Source organism: Quercus lobata, chromosome 5, assembly GCF_001633185.2.
Source record: "Quercus lobata isolate SW786 chromosome 5, ValleyOak3.0 Primary Assembly, whole genome shotgun sequence".
In the NCBI taxonomy this organism is placed as follows: Eukaryota; Viridiplantae; Streptophyta; class Magnoliopsida; order Fagales; family Fagaceae; genus Quercus; species Quercus lobata.
Genome location: NC_044908.1, coordinates 88,490,104 through 88,503,248, shown reverse-complemented (window position 1 = coordinate 88,503,248; position 13,145 = coordinate 88,490,104). Strand labels below are relative to the sequence as shown.

Genomic DNA, 13,145 nt, shown 5'->3' with positions numbered 1-13,145 from the left:
CAAAATTGGTGTGTACTATTAGGCTTGATGCCAAACTCACATAACTTAAAATTGGTATGTATATTATGAGACATAAATACAAGAAACTTACATGATTGCAAGCTTATGATCTAGGAGATGTGGGAGTTATATGATGTAACTCTTTAGGTGATAGTCTTTTTTAAATTCTTTGTGATGAATTTTGTAGACTTTGTGATTGATTGCTATTCACATATCACCTCACATGTATCTCAAGTTTTTATTAGTTGCACACACTACACGAGTTACTCTTTGCTAAACATTGTACATGTTATTGTGTGTTTTTATGGTCTGACCAACCAAGTTTTTCAAATACTTTGAATTTTGTGCAAAATTAATTTGTTGCTTGAAAATTTGTGAAGAATGCAAGAAATTTTGTTTTTGGGACTTTGGGCTTAAAATTCTTGTTTTGAAAATCATATTATCCCATACTCATGCATTTTTGTTCTTAAATTTCAATGCTTTGAGTTAAATCAAATTGTTTTTCAAAAATTGTGTTTTTCCTCAAAAATATGGTGAGCCTCTGCCTATTTCGATCGATCCATTCTGTTTTTCGATCGATCGAAAATTTTTAAATTTGATAGAGAGAGTCTCTGTCTGTTTCGATCAATCGAGACTGATTTTCGATCGATCGAAACTCGTGAATCAGGTTTTTTTAAAAGACAGATTGGACTTTTTCAAAGTCACTTTTTCAAATAGTTTTTCAACTTTTCTCTCTCTTCGTGTTGGCTCTAGGCTCCACCATCAATTTTTTGTCATTTTTCTTCAAGATTTTTGCAAGGTTTTTGTCCTTGAAAGCCGGTAAGTCTCTTTTGCCCTTCCTTTTCCATTTTATTTCATGATTTCATGCATTTTTCATGCATTATAATGGATATTTTCGGCACTTTCAAAATATTGGGGTTTTTGATGATTCGAACCTATTTTGGTGAAATTGATCAATGGGTTTTTGTTCTATGATGCTATAATGATGTTCCTTATAGTTTAATTTGATCAATTTTGTGATTTTTGAAAAATTGGAAATTCTAGGGTTTTGAATTTGATCCGAATTGGGGATTCTGTCTAATTGGGTTAAATTGATGAAATTGGCTTATCAAATTGATGTATTTGGTCATTATTTTTGTTATTCTATCATGTGTGATGATCAATTCGTCAATATTTTTCAAATTGATCAAGTGGTTTTCCAAATTTTGGGGTTTTTGTGTTAAAACCTTAATGTTCAAGCCAATTTTGTGAATTTGAACATTTTGGACTTAATTCACTGCATTAGAACATGCATCATGTCATTTAACTTGTTCATGCATCATATAGATTTTTATTCTATATTATGTTTTTGTGCTAACTTGCAGTTTGCCCTTGGTTTTGATTTTTTTTTTTTGTGTTGGTCCTTATCCTAGCACCATGCCTAGGAAAATTAGAGCCCACAGGACCACTACCACTTCCTCTGAGTCTCCCACTAGGGTTGAGTTGTTTAAGAATGATAAGTGTAGAGAAGCCTTTGACTCCTTGAACTGTAAGCGTAAGATTTGGGCTGAGCGAGCTGTTATATTGGATGAGCTTGATTCGGCCATTAGGGCCAATTTTAAGTCTAGAGGTTGGTTGCCTCTCTTAGAGATAGATCATCCACCCCCGACCGCCCTGATTAAGAGTTCTTCTCGAACCTCTCTTGCCACATCTATGATTCCAACACCCTTATTAGGAGTTGGATACAAGGTGTAGAGTTCACCATTACCCCTCGGGTAGTGGCTGAGGCTCTTGGGGTGCCGGTTGTTCGGGATGCTGACTATCCCTATGATGAGTTACCCTAATTAGATGTTGTCATATCTTACATCACTGGGTCATCTATCCAGTGGGGTTCTGATTCTCGGATCACGTCCGCTGAGCTTACCGAGACGGCCTATCTCTTCTTTAGGATAGCGTGTCATTCCTTGTGGCCTATTTCTCACTTCCACACCATCCTTTTAGAGCGATGTGTGTTTTTGTATGCCTTTGTTTCTGGAGTGTCTATCAGTTTTCCTCACTTGTTCCTTCGTTCTTTGAATGAGGTTCATAGGAGTTCTGCTATAGGGCATGCGCTGATTCATCCTATTTTCATTCATAGGATTTTGCTCTTCTTAGGTCTAGATGGTTTTCCATCTGGTAAGCCTGTTCATGTGATTGCTCCCATAGGTGCCACCTTTCTTCGTCAGAGGGCTGCTCATTTGAGAGTTGCTCCTTCTCGTCCTAGAGGTGCGTCATCTAGTGGTGTTCCCCCTCCTCCCTCTTCTACAGGTACTACTGCTGCTGAGACTTCAGGTGTTGTTGCTGATGCTGATGTTCCTCCACCGACTGCTTCGAATGATTTAGACATTCGTCGCACGTTGGATCATGTCTTGACCGTTCAGGCGGCTCAAGGACAGATTTTGGTGGACGTACTCGATGAGATCTGTGGCTTGCGTGCGGAGTTGGCGCAGTTTAGACCACCTCCCTTTTGATGATGGATATCTTGTTTGCCCTTTGGCATTCCGTCACAAAAAGGGGAGTACTTTGTAGAGTTTTTGCTTTCAGGGGGAGTTTATTTGTTTTTGGTTGAAGCTTGTGGAGTTTAGATTGTATCTAGGTGCTTCACTTTGTACTTACATTTTTAACTCTTACCTTGTTTTTTATGGGATATTCATGTTAGGGGGAGTTTTATGTTTTGTTGGTACTTTATTTGTTTCTTGTTTCAAATTGCTTATTGATTTATATTTATGAGTTATTCATTGATATATGTCTTTATTTGTGTGTTGTTTGAAATCAAGAAGTTATTTTGTTTACTTGTATTGTTTCCACACATGCGGTTATGCATTTTGTTTAGTGTTTCAAGAAATATACAGGTTGATTCAATTGAGCTGCTGTATACACTTGCAACTGATGGATAGTAGTTAGGATTGAATTTGTTTTATGAGCATTATTTTGTAAAAGACTTTTTATTTTGTAAACTTTGAGCTTCTAGTTGTGTTTTGTCACGGATTGCCAAAGGCGGAGTTTGTTAGGTTCTAAAGTTTAGGATTTTATGTATTTAGAACTCTAATTTGTATTGTTGGCAAACCATGATCAAAACAATGTGTTTAGAAGTGTTTAAATCTAGCTCAAAGTTATGCGTCTGTGTAAAGTTGGAATCGAGTTAAAGCAGGAAAGGATTGTGCCTTTCGGCCTGGCTCAATCGATCGAAAGACAGGCTCGATCGATCGAAGCTCGGGTAGAATGTTTTTCTGCAGATTCGTCCAACTCAGCCCTAAGTGTTTTAAAACGTTTTTAGGGTTTCTTATTTGTCCTAAGTATAAAAGGCAAACCCTAGCCACGTTTTAGTGTGGCTCATATTTGCGGTTTGTGTAAATCTTTTGTGAGATCTAGAGGAGCTTTCCTTTACACAAACTTAGGGTTTTCAAGGAGAAGATTTATCTACGTCTTGATGATCAATTCAGTTGCTGCCATTGAAACTTAAAGAAAACACAAGCAGGTGTGCTTGTAGCTGGTGGTGAATCCAAGAAAGAAGGAGTCCGTAGATTCGGAGCTTGCACGTGGTCGTGTCAGTAAGTTCTACTGGTTGGTAGCAATAAGAAGTCGAGCGTGGGAGCTTGTAAGTCTTATTGTATGAACTTCAATTCTTTCAAGATAGTGGATTCAAGTTTACCTTGAGGATAGTTAGGTCAAATCCTTCTCAGGTTTTTACCTGTTTGGTTTCCTAGGTGATCATATCTTGTGTTATTTATTTTCTGCTACTTTGCATGATTTGATCTTTTATATTGTGATAACCTAGACTTGTTTAATTGGACTAAGTAACAACTTGGCTAATTACCTAGGTTTAATCAATTGTTTAAGGGGTCTAAAAACTATCAAACTTAATCTTGATGTTGTTCCATATCAACTTTTGGACTATGTATATAGGTCCAAAATTTTCATAGGTTAATTTAGTTCAGTGTCTCTAGATTGTATGTACATGTATAAGGATTGGCTGATGAGGATAAGGCCATTACCCTGATTTTCCATATGTAATTTACAAAATTAAATAAATCAATAGAATACGAAATTTATTTGTTATTATGATGAGGATCGAAAGAACTGAAAGATGAACATTATGTTAGCACCAGCACTTTATTCATTTATTTTCCTGGTGCTAACCATCAGAGCTATTTCATGCCAGTCTTCCTAAAATGATGCTTCGCATGTAGCTCGGCATCACATATTTTGATTGCATAAATGCCTCTTAAAGAATTAAAGCCAGAAATTTACTTAAGTTTATGACAAATGTGCCAAAAACTAAAAAAAATGGAAATAGAGGGCTTTGCTGGATACATGTGGGAAATATTACCAAAATAAGCCAGTAAAATATTTCCTCACTATTGTGCTCCAGTCTCAAGTCAACATTCTTAGGCCTTTTAGGAAGGGATTGACAATGGTACTTAGGCCTAAGCCTCTGCAATTTGCAGTAGTTATCTAATGTATCATGAATCATCTCTCTTGCAGTGTGGGTTCCACAGTTGTGGGATTGCACATTCTAACATAGAATTTTGCCTTGCTTAGTTTGTTTCTATGTAAGAATTGCATGATCTAGCATTTCCAACTCTTTCACTCCGGACATGGATAAATGGATTCATAAATCATCTCTCATTATTCTGTTTAGCAATGATCAGTAAGAGATAAAAAAAGGACAAGGATTCTCCACCTGTGATTTATAGTATGTAAATAGAATCTCCTACTAAATTCTCCATTTGTAATTTTAGGGTTAGGTAATTACATACATATCTTTTTATCAAAGTCATCAACAAAGCCAATTTCACAATTTTTCATTTGTGATTGGATATTATAACAACCAACTGAAACTTCCTGAATATATTTACACCATTTTTACAAATGCTTGATTTGTTTTGTTTTTTTTCCCCCTCTCAAAGGCACTCATCTTGTAACAAGTGTACTTGATTACTCAAATGCCAGTAAAAGTTTTGTGCACTGGATATTACCTGTATCTTTGCAAACTAAACCTCGTAATAAGTAAGAGAGTGCATAAGCTATTTTGTGTCCTTGTGTACAGCAACTCCTCCTACGAAACCATTCTTGTGGCTTCCCTACAGGTCTCCACTATCTGAAAAGTCTTGGAATTGCAGTGGACATGTCAACAATGAGGGGAGTCTTAGAAAGCATGCATATTACGTAGACAAAACCAACTCATAGATTTTAGCATACACTAGGGTTGCATATGGATTTGAGTATTTAAAATCGATAGATTGGAAAAAAAATTACCAGTATAAATTATTTATTATGAATTTTAACAATATGATTAGATTTGAATTTTGAGGATTTTGATCCAATAAAAACACTAGTGTTATGAATTTGAAATGACATCTTACACTTAAATCATTTTAAATCTACATATTGATCAGACAAATCTACTTATTAGTATTTTAGGTCTAATCATTTCAAATTTTCATATAATAGACTTTTTCATTATGTAAGTAGAAGGGGGGAAAAGAAGAAGAAAAAAAAAAGAAAGGTGCTTGGATTGTAGTTAAAATGGATAGAACATGTATAATATGTTAGAAACGTTTCAGGTTGGTGATGAATGTATAACCTTCGTTTTAGTTCAAATTTTAATATGAACAATTGACTCAAGTCAATATCAGGTAAAAATAAAGATAGCTTCAGAATTAAAATACTCAAATTCTATCACCAGTAAGAAGGTAAACGTACCTGATTAGTTATCAGGCAGCTTTCTTACCCATTTATTTGTAACAACACTTCTCCCAGTTGTGTGCTTCGAATTAATTCTAAAAATCATTGATTGGAAAAACAAACAGTAAGTAAGGAAAAAAAAAAACCATGACTAATCTCATAATTTGCAAAATAGACATAGGGTTACAAATGTTACTTTAGAGGAGATACGAGTTCAGCAGGAATCCTGATTCTGGTGGTAGTTCAGATTGTGTCACAAATTAGGAACAATATATATAATGACAAAGCTGTTAAGAAAATAAATTGGAAAAACTACACCAATTTCCCTTGTGAATGATGACCCCTAAAGTTTCATTAAAATGAGTAAATGACAGTCCAGGTTTGACCATGGTTCATACCAAGTCAAAGGAAAGAAAATAATATTTATCAGGACATAATTTCAAGTTCTCTGTAGGGATTTCTTCAAACATGAGGGTCACATTATATGATTTTTGCATAGCAGAATATGCTAGTCACCTAAAGCAAAGCAGAACATGTTGTTACTGTATTTAATTAATACCATACTGCAACAGGATGGATAACTCCCATTTGACAATCTAAGTTCATATTTAAATTGAATAAAAACTAAAAACTTCCCTATGCTCTTCATTTAGAGCTATTCTAAAGTAGACAAATTAATTAGTTGGATAATTACTGATGTTACTCACACATTAGTTGTAGATGATGATTCTGACTCATCCCTCAGACTAAGTGAAGCTAATGGTTCCGAAAGGGACAATACATGATCAGCTTCAGGACAACTACTTGAGTTGACTGGCCATCTCATTGGAACAACTAAACACCTGTAGCAAATAAAATGGTGTTAGGTCTCCATGAAGGAAATACTGTTATTTTTTATATATATTTTTAAAAAATCGACTTCCTTTCCCCCACCCTACGGGCTTATGTTAAGTCACATCTTCTGGAACAATTCCCTTGTCTAAATAGTGATTTATGTCAATATAGTTGCCCATTTGGTATAGTTTAATTACCAATTTTTGAAAATAAGATTGTTCAAAGAAATTGTACATAAAAAAGAAAAAAAAAAGTGAAGTTCAAAAGGCTATACTATAAAAAAGCACGATTTGAAAAAGTTTTACCAAACAGGCACTAGATCCTCTCTCTCTCTCTATCTAGATATGTATATATGTATGTGTATATGCATTAAAAGTCTAGTTGAGAGATTCCTTTGGCTAAGTTCACTTGATTAAATGCTTTATCATAAGGCATATTGTATCAGGTTGTTTTCAACCAGAAAATTTAATTGAAAACTTAACCATAATACTAGCCGTCTTTATTGCCCTGGTGGTTAGTCATATGTGTTGCGGTTAATCCCATTGTCAAAGGTTCAAAGATGGTAGAGAGAAAAAGAAAGCACTTCCCCAATTTAGCTTCAAAAATGACATTTTTCACAATCAAGGACAAAATTGAATAACAGTTAGTTGATAAGAATGAATTAAGACAGGATGCATACCCTCTGAGGCTTTTGTGTTTGCAGTGATTTATCTTTTCCAAAGTATAATTCTCAAATAGGACATCAAGTTGATTTGCTAGTTTTGGCATTTCAGATAATGGCAAAATGTCCCAGACCTTCAGAATCTGAATGTAGTTCGAATTTTCCTTGAGAATGTCTACAGTCCAAACTAGATGCAGCAACCCTTTGACCTTGTACTGCTCTAATAATTGGGAAGAAGCTCCACGATGGACATAGAGATTTTTCTTGCTTTGAGGTTGACGCCAACCATTTGCAAGATTTTCCAATAAAGTAAGTACTTTTGTACAAGTCTCAGCATCTTTAAGTCTTGACATAGATTTCAAAAAATCTTTGCTGAAGGAGACCTATATCAGACAATAAAATGACGGTCAACCAATTAATGTTTGAAACTGATGACAACACATCTTTACAAGTTAATGTATCATTACAACTATTAGAAGAAAAAAAATCAGCATACTATCCATCTAGCTTTTCTGAACAGAAAAGAATCCATGTTGAGTAAAATGTGCATTTGGTTACATCCAACCAAGGCAACTGTAATAGCCTGAGCCAAACCCTTGTCTTCATGGGCATTGTAGAAGCACCTCCGTTTCTTGGCATCAATGACTAATTCCTTCCAAATAGTGTTCCTTTTAGTTAAAGTTGCTTCATTTCCCAATATCCAAAGGCAATACCTGCAAAGTGAGACCATGCCTATTAATTGCAAAACCACTAGAGCCTCAAGACATGTTTTCTCTGCACCATAGTGAAATCTATACTTTATACATTATCTGTTACCTGGCACGAGTTAGAGCCACATTTGTTCTTTGATGATTTTTAATAAAACCAACTATTCCATTCTTATTATATCTGACAGTTGAGATAATTATCACATCCTCCTCACCACCCTGGAACCCATCAACAGAGCGAACACTAATAGAGAAGTCATCATTAGAATCTGCATTGTAGTTTTTCACCTTCTCTCCGATTGCAAAAACTTGAGCCTTGTACGGTGAGATGATACCAACTCTAACCTTCTTCTTTGTGCGAACTGATTCTTTAGGAGTGAAAGGAGAAACAAAAGAAATTGAGATTTATGGAACACAATTACTTATTGATGATCAGGCTAACCAAAACTAACCTTCCTAGCAAAACATTTTACCAAAATTGAGACTAGGGTTATTTGCTATTTTATACATACCTTTGCAAAGGCTTGAAACTATCTCAGATGCCACAGTCGCCTCAACCATATTTTGCGGGCTATGGCTGTTATCAAATTCCTCTTTTCCATGTGCTACATTTATAAAAGAGTAGGAACCATACATCTTCCCCTGAAGGAAACGCCTCTTGTAGCTTCTTCCTTTGACATTGTGGCCATCCAAAATATGATTTTCATAGAACATCCTATTTGGGAATAAGCTTATGGATGGATGCATCCTATACTGGACATTTAGAATGTGTTTCTTGTGTCCTATCAATACCAGCCTTTGGAACAAACTTCTTCCAAATTCAGCTTCCTCAGAAATCTAGTAATAAAAAAATTTAAGGATGTTACATTGATAATTCAAAACGAAAAGAAGAAGAAAATAACCATAATCTATAATAATAAAACTTTAAACCTTGCTTTTAACCATCGCAGGCAGTTGACGTTCATCCCCAATGAGAATAGCATGGCGGAGGCCAGGAAGTTGTAAAGGAATGGTTGATTCACATTCCTTAAGCTGAGCAGCTTCATCTATAACCAGTAGTTCCAGATCAGTCTTTACTTCATGAACTTTGGCAGAGCTTGATACAGTGCAGAAATTCAGACAAGAATTTTGCAGGCAGAATTTTTTTATAGCATACTTGCTTTTAAAATTTGGAACATGGAATTTTTGAGGAAGTGATCTGAGGATAAGAAGGCACTCATTTCTCACAATACTCAATTCCCTTAAGTGACCAAGTCCGCTTCCTACATTTTTTCTGAAGACTTTCTCTAATAACCCTTTATCAGTAACAGTAACAGCACACAACAAAGTTTCAAGAGATTTGAGAAGATCAAGAGCTTTGATCATCTTCTTTACCACTTCTAATGAAATAAAAGAAGTAGGTAAGTGTGTATATAAATTTCCCATAAAAAATGTCAGACGCTTTGAAATGCAGTTGAATCTCTTCTGTACGAATTCCTCAAATGTCAAAGGTTTATCACATTCATTGGCTACCTGTCCTTCATTTTTCTTGTCTTGGGAAGAACTATCCTCCCTTTTTTTTCCTCATGCTCTAAGCCCTTTTCTTTCCACGAACGCACTTTCTCCTTCTGTTTTTTCTTGTTTTTGTTTTCATTTAAGGTTTGGAAGGTAACTTTCGTCAGATTTTTCCTGCTCTTCTTGTCTTTGGAGGATTGATCATCAACCTCCTTCCCTTGATTCCTATCTATCCCTTTATTTTTAGATTTTCCTTCATTTATATTCTCCTCATGGTCTTCCACTCTTCTATTTTTCAAGTACAAATGATATTGCTGTTTAGGTTCGTTGAGCAAAGTAATCATTGATAGTAAAGTATCTTTCCAACCAGTTGATGAAAGAAGGCATTCATATAGTATAGTAACTCGGTTATCAAGGAATACATCAAGAAGGTCATGATGATCATCAATCTTCATCCGCTTCCCATTCCCAAATAAAAGTATATCTCCAAGCCCATAAGTATCATATTCAAGTGAGTCTGTCACATTCTTTAGAAGCCGCTGGGTCACTTCCAAAACTGCAGTATTCGTCGGGGCACAAGTAAGAGTTCTGCATTTCATTCTAAGTAGACAGAATAGTACATAACCAACTGTCTTGGTTTTCCCAGTTCCCGGAGGACCCCATATTAGTTTGACATTATTCTGATGATTGCATTTCCTAGTTTCTAAACAGCTAAGAACTGCATCTTTCTGGGAGTCATTTAAATCAGAAGAGCAGATTCTGGACCTCACATCTGCATAGGTAGCACTGCAATTGTTTTCAGAAATGCACGAAGTACAAATTTTAGCTTCCTACAAGAAATTTAAAAAAAAAAAGTTGCTGAGAATTATTTCCAAAAACATTAAATATGCAACACTAAAGTAAACTAGAATTAAAATTCTTACAGCAGAGTTTGGTTGCTGCACTTTTTCAATGATATCTAAGTTTTTTCCTTCCAGCTGAGAGTTCAATGCTCTCCATATACGGATATTTGTGGTCATGTTTATCAGGCAAATAGCATAAAGAGTTTCCCTCTTCTTGTTCTCTGGTTCTTCAGCCAAGATGGGCTCTGAGGCTAATATTGTAAGAATTTTGTCGTCTTTCACCCTTTGAACAAAAGCAACAATAAAGGGTCTGTTGGGTCTGTCTAAATCCTTGTATTTTGATCTTACATTTGTCAAGGCAATGATGTCTCCAACCATAGGTTCATATCCCCCATTCTTCTGCAATCCACTCACACTTTTAAGTGTAATACGGTAAAAAAAGTCTTTGGGTGGTTTAAAATTCTTGGTTTGTTTGAATGACGATATTTCACACCTAGGCGCTAGATGCAGTGTTGACATGCTTGATAACAAGTCAGCATGTGTTTCCTCAATAAGTGGATAAGTGAATGAATTCATGTATTCTGTTGTTGAGGAAAATTTAAGTGGGATCTGTCTCACCTGTTAGTGAATCATTTCAGGGTTAGGACTGCAATTTTCATGAGAGGAAAGTTAAGTACGTGTACAAGTGTGATCAACATGATTTTAACATAATTGCGAGGCTCTGTATCTCTGCTAGGAAATGGGAACATAAAGAAATAATATGTAACCGCATCCAAATTATCATCAAATTTTGTGCCAGCTGTTCTAAGTATGTAGATAAATCAAATCACAATATAGGAACTCTGTATTTGATGTTATACACTTGTTAAATATTAACATTGATATACCATGTTGAATATGCTAGTATGGATGCGGAAGCGAAAGCATAAAGTATAAAACACAATAACACACGAGGGTTACGTGGTTCAGCCTAACGGCCTACATCCACGGAGGAAATCCTAAAGGGGCTACATTAATAATATATTAGAATGTAGTACAAATCCTGTATTACAATGAATCATAACATGTGTATATATAATAGACTAAACCCTAGACTAATAGACTTCTAGTACAAGTAGGAGACTTAACTTGCACATAAAGTAGAATTAGGCTTGGGCTTATGCTAATGGGCTAATATATCTTTAACACCCCCTCTCAAACTCAAGATGGAAGCTTGATGAAATCTTGAGATTTGATAAGGTTGAGAAGGTCCCTTGAATGAAGTTTGGCTTTGTGACGGTAATTTGAGGAAGACAATAATCTTGCAGTGCTGATGCGACTTCTAACGGTGGCTTAACTATACCGGAGAGTTTTGACGGCAACAATAGGAAGCCAAAGAAGATGAACGCAGCGAAAAAAAAAACATCGAGGAAGACAAAGATTGCTCTTAAACATACCGCAAGGACAAAAAACCATGGCCACAAGAAGGTGGCTCTGATACCATGTTAAATATTAGTATTGATACACCATGTTGAATATGCTAGTATGAATGCGGAAGCGAAAGCATAAAGTATAAAACACAATAACACACGAGGGTTACGTGGTTCAGCCTAACGGCCTACATCCACGGAGGAAACCCTAAAGGGGCTACATTAATAATATATTAGAGTGTAGTACAAATCCTGTATTACAATAAATCATAACATGTGTATATATAATAGACTAAACCCTAGACTAATAGACTTCTAGTACAAGTAGGAGACTTGACTTGCACACAAAGTAGAATTAAGCTTGGGCTTATGCTAATGGGCTAATATATCTTTAACAACACTATTTAATCATAACAAGTTCTAGGTTTTCCCAATAGTTGCATGAGAAGATATAAGGAAAAAAAAAACTTAACCTACAAATGTGAAATTAATGTTACGCCAACTTGACAACATACTTTCTATTGGTGTACAAAAAAATAAAATAAATTAATGATTAATACCCCATTTGGTCAGATGTGATATTCATCTTGTCATACTCATATTTTTTGACATTTGGCTAACTAAAAAACTTTAATGAAATCAATAATTCTCTACAATCTGGTGTGGTGAGAAGGCCAATTTGGTCAGATGTTACAACTTAATTTCTTACAATGAGGAGGGTGGTGAGAGCTTTATGGTGGACAAACCTGGTTTTTGTAAAGATTCTCATTGTGAACATCTTCGATAGACCAAGAGAGTACCAAATCTATTAAGCGTCGACCTGGAACTTCTTTCTTCTTCACCGCAGTCTTCTCCATTCTGTCAGTTCCTTCTTCTACTCTGTATAGTCAGTCAATGGCCAAAATGTCATACACCCTTCAAAATAGAGATCATGAAGGTTAGTTTAGCATCAAAGGAACCAACTTGAAAGAAGTTACCATATGGAAAGACCAACATAGAGGCTATTATGAAAGAAAGAAAAAGTGAGATTCCTAACATATATGCTTTTGGCTTATATGAGTTTCCATAACTTCGTTGTAAAGATTAGAAAAAGCATATGAACGCACACAACATGATTAAAAGAAAAACGTTAGAAAAGAATAAAAAATAGAAAAAAGTGTAAAAGAAAAGAAGACATTGACTTGAAGTCAAATGAAAGTGACCCAAGTGGGTATGCAAATTCCCTTTGCTTCCTGCCTTCTTCCTTAATCCTTGCACAAACGGTATTCGATTCTCTGTACATACATGCAACTACCATGCAACAGTGCAATACTCTTGTATGAACGCCCCAAATTTTGTAACTAACAGTAACATACATTATACACACTAGTTGCAGACCCGCGCGTTACGTGTGATAATATTATTGTTTTAGTATGATATTTTATATATATAATTATGTTAACCTAAGTAAATGTTTTCTTGTTTATAGTTTACTTGTAATCAAAATGAAGGA

At 35.4% G+C, this 13,145-nt stretch overlaps 1 pseudogene across 1 annotated transcript; it reads right to left on the bottom strand.

Moving 5' to 3' along the window:
* Nucleotides 1–4,820: 4,820 nt before the first annotated feature.
* LOC115989650 lies at nt 4,821–12,640 on the bottom strand (annotated as a pseudogene). Its single transcript, XR_004092025.1, has 10 exons — nt 12,400–12,640; nt 10,326–10,862; nt 8,839–10,232; nt 8,421–8,745; nt 8,018–8,276; nt 7,698–7,914; nt 7,220–7,584; nt 6,414–6,548; nt 5,725–5,801; nt 4,821–5,119 (listed from the first exon to the last, which is right to left on the bottom strand). The product of XR_004092025.1 is annotated as an uncharacterized LOC115989650 (transcript).
* Nucleotides 12,641–13,145: the final 505 nt, after the last annotated feature.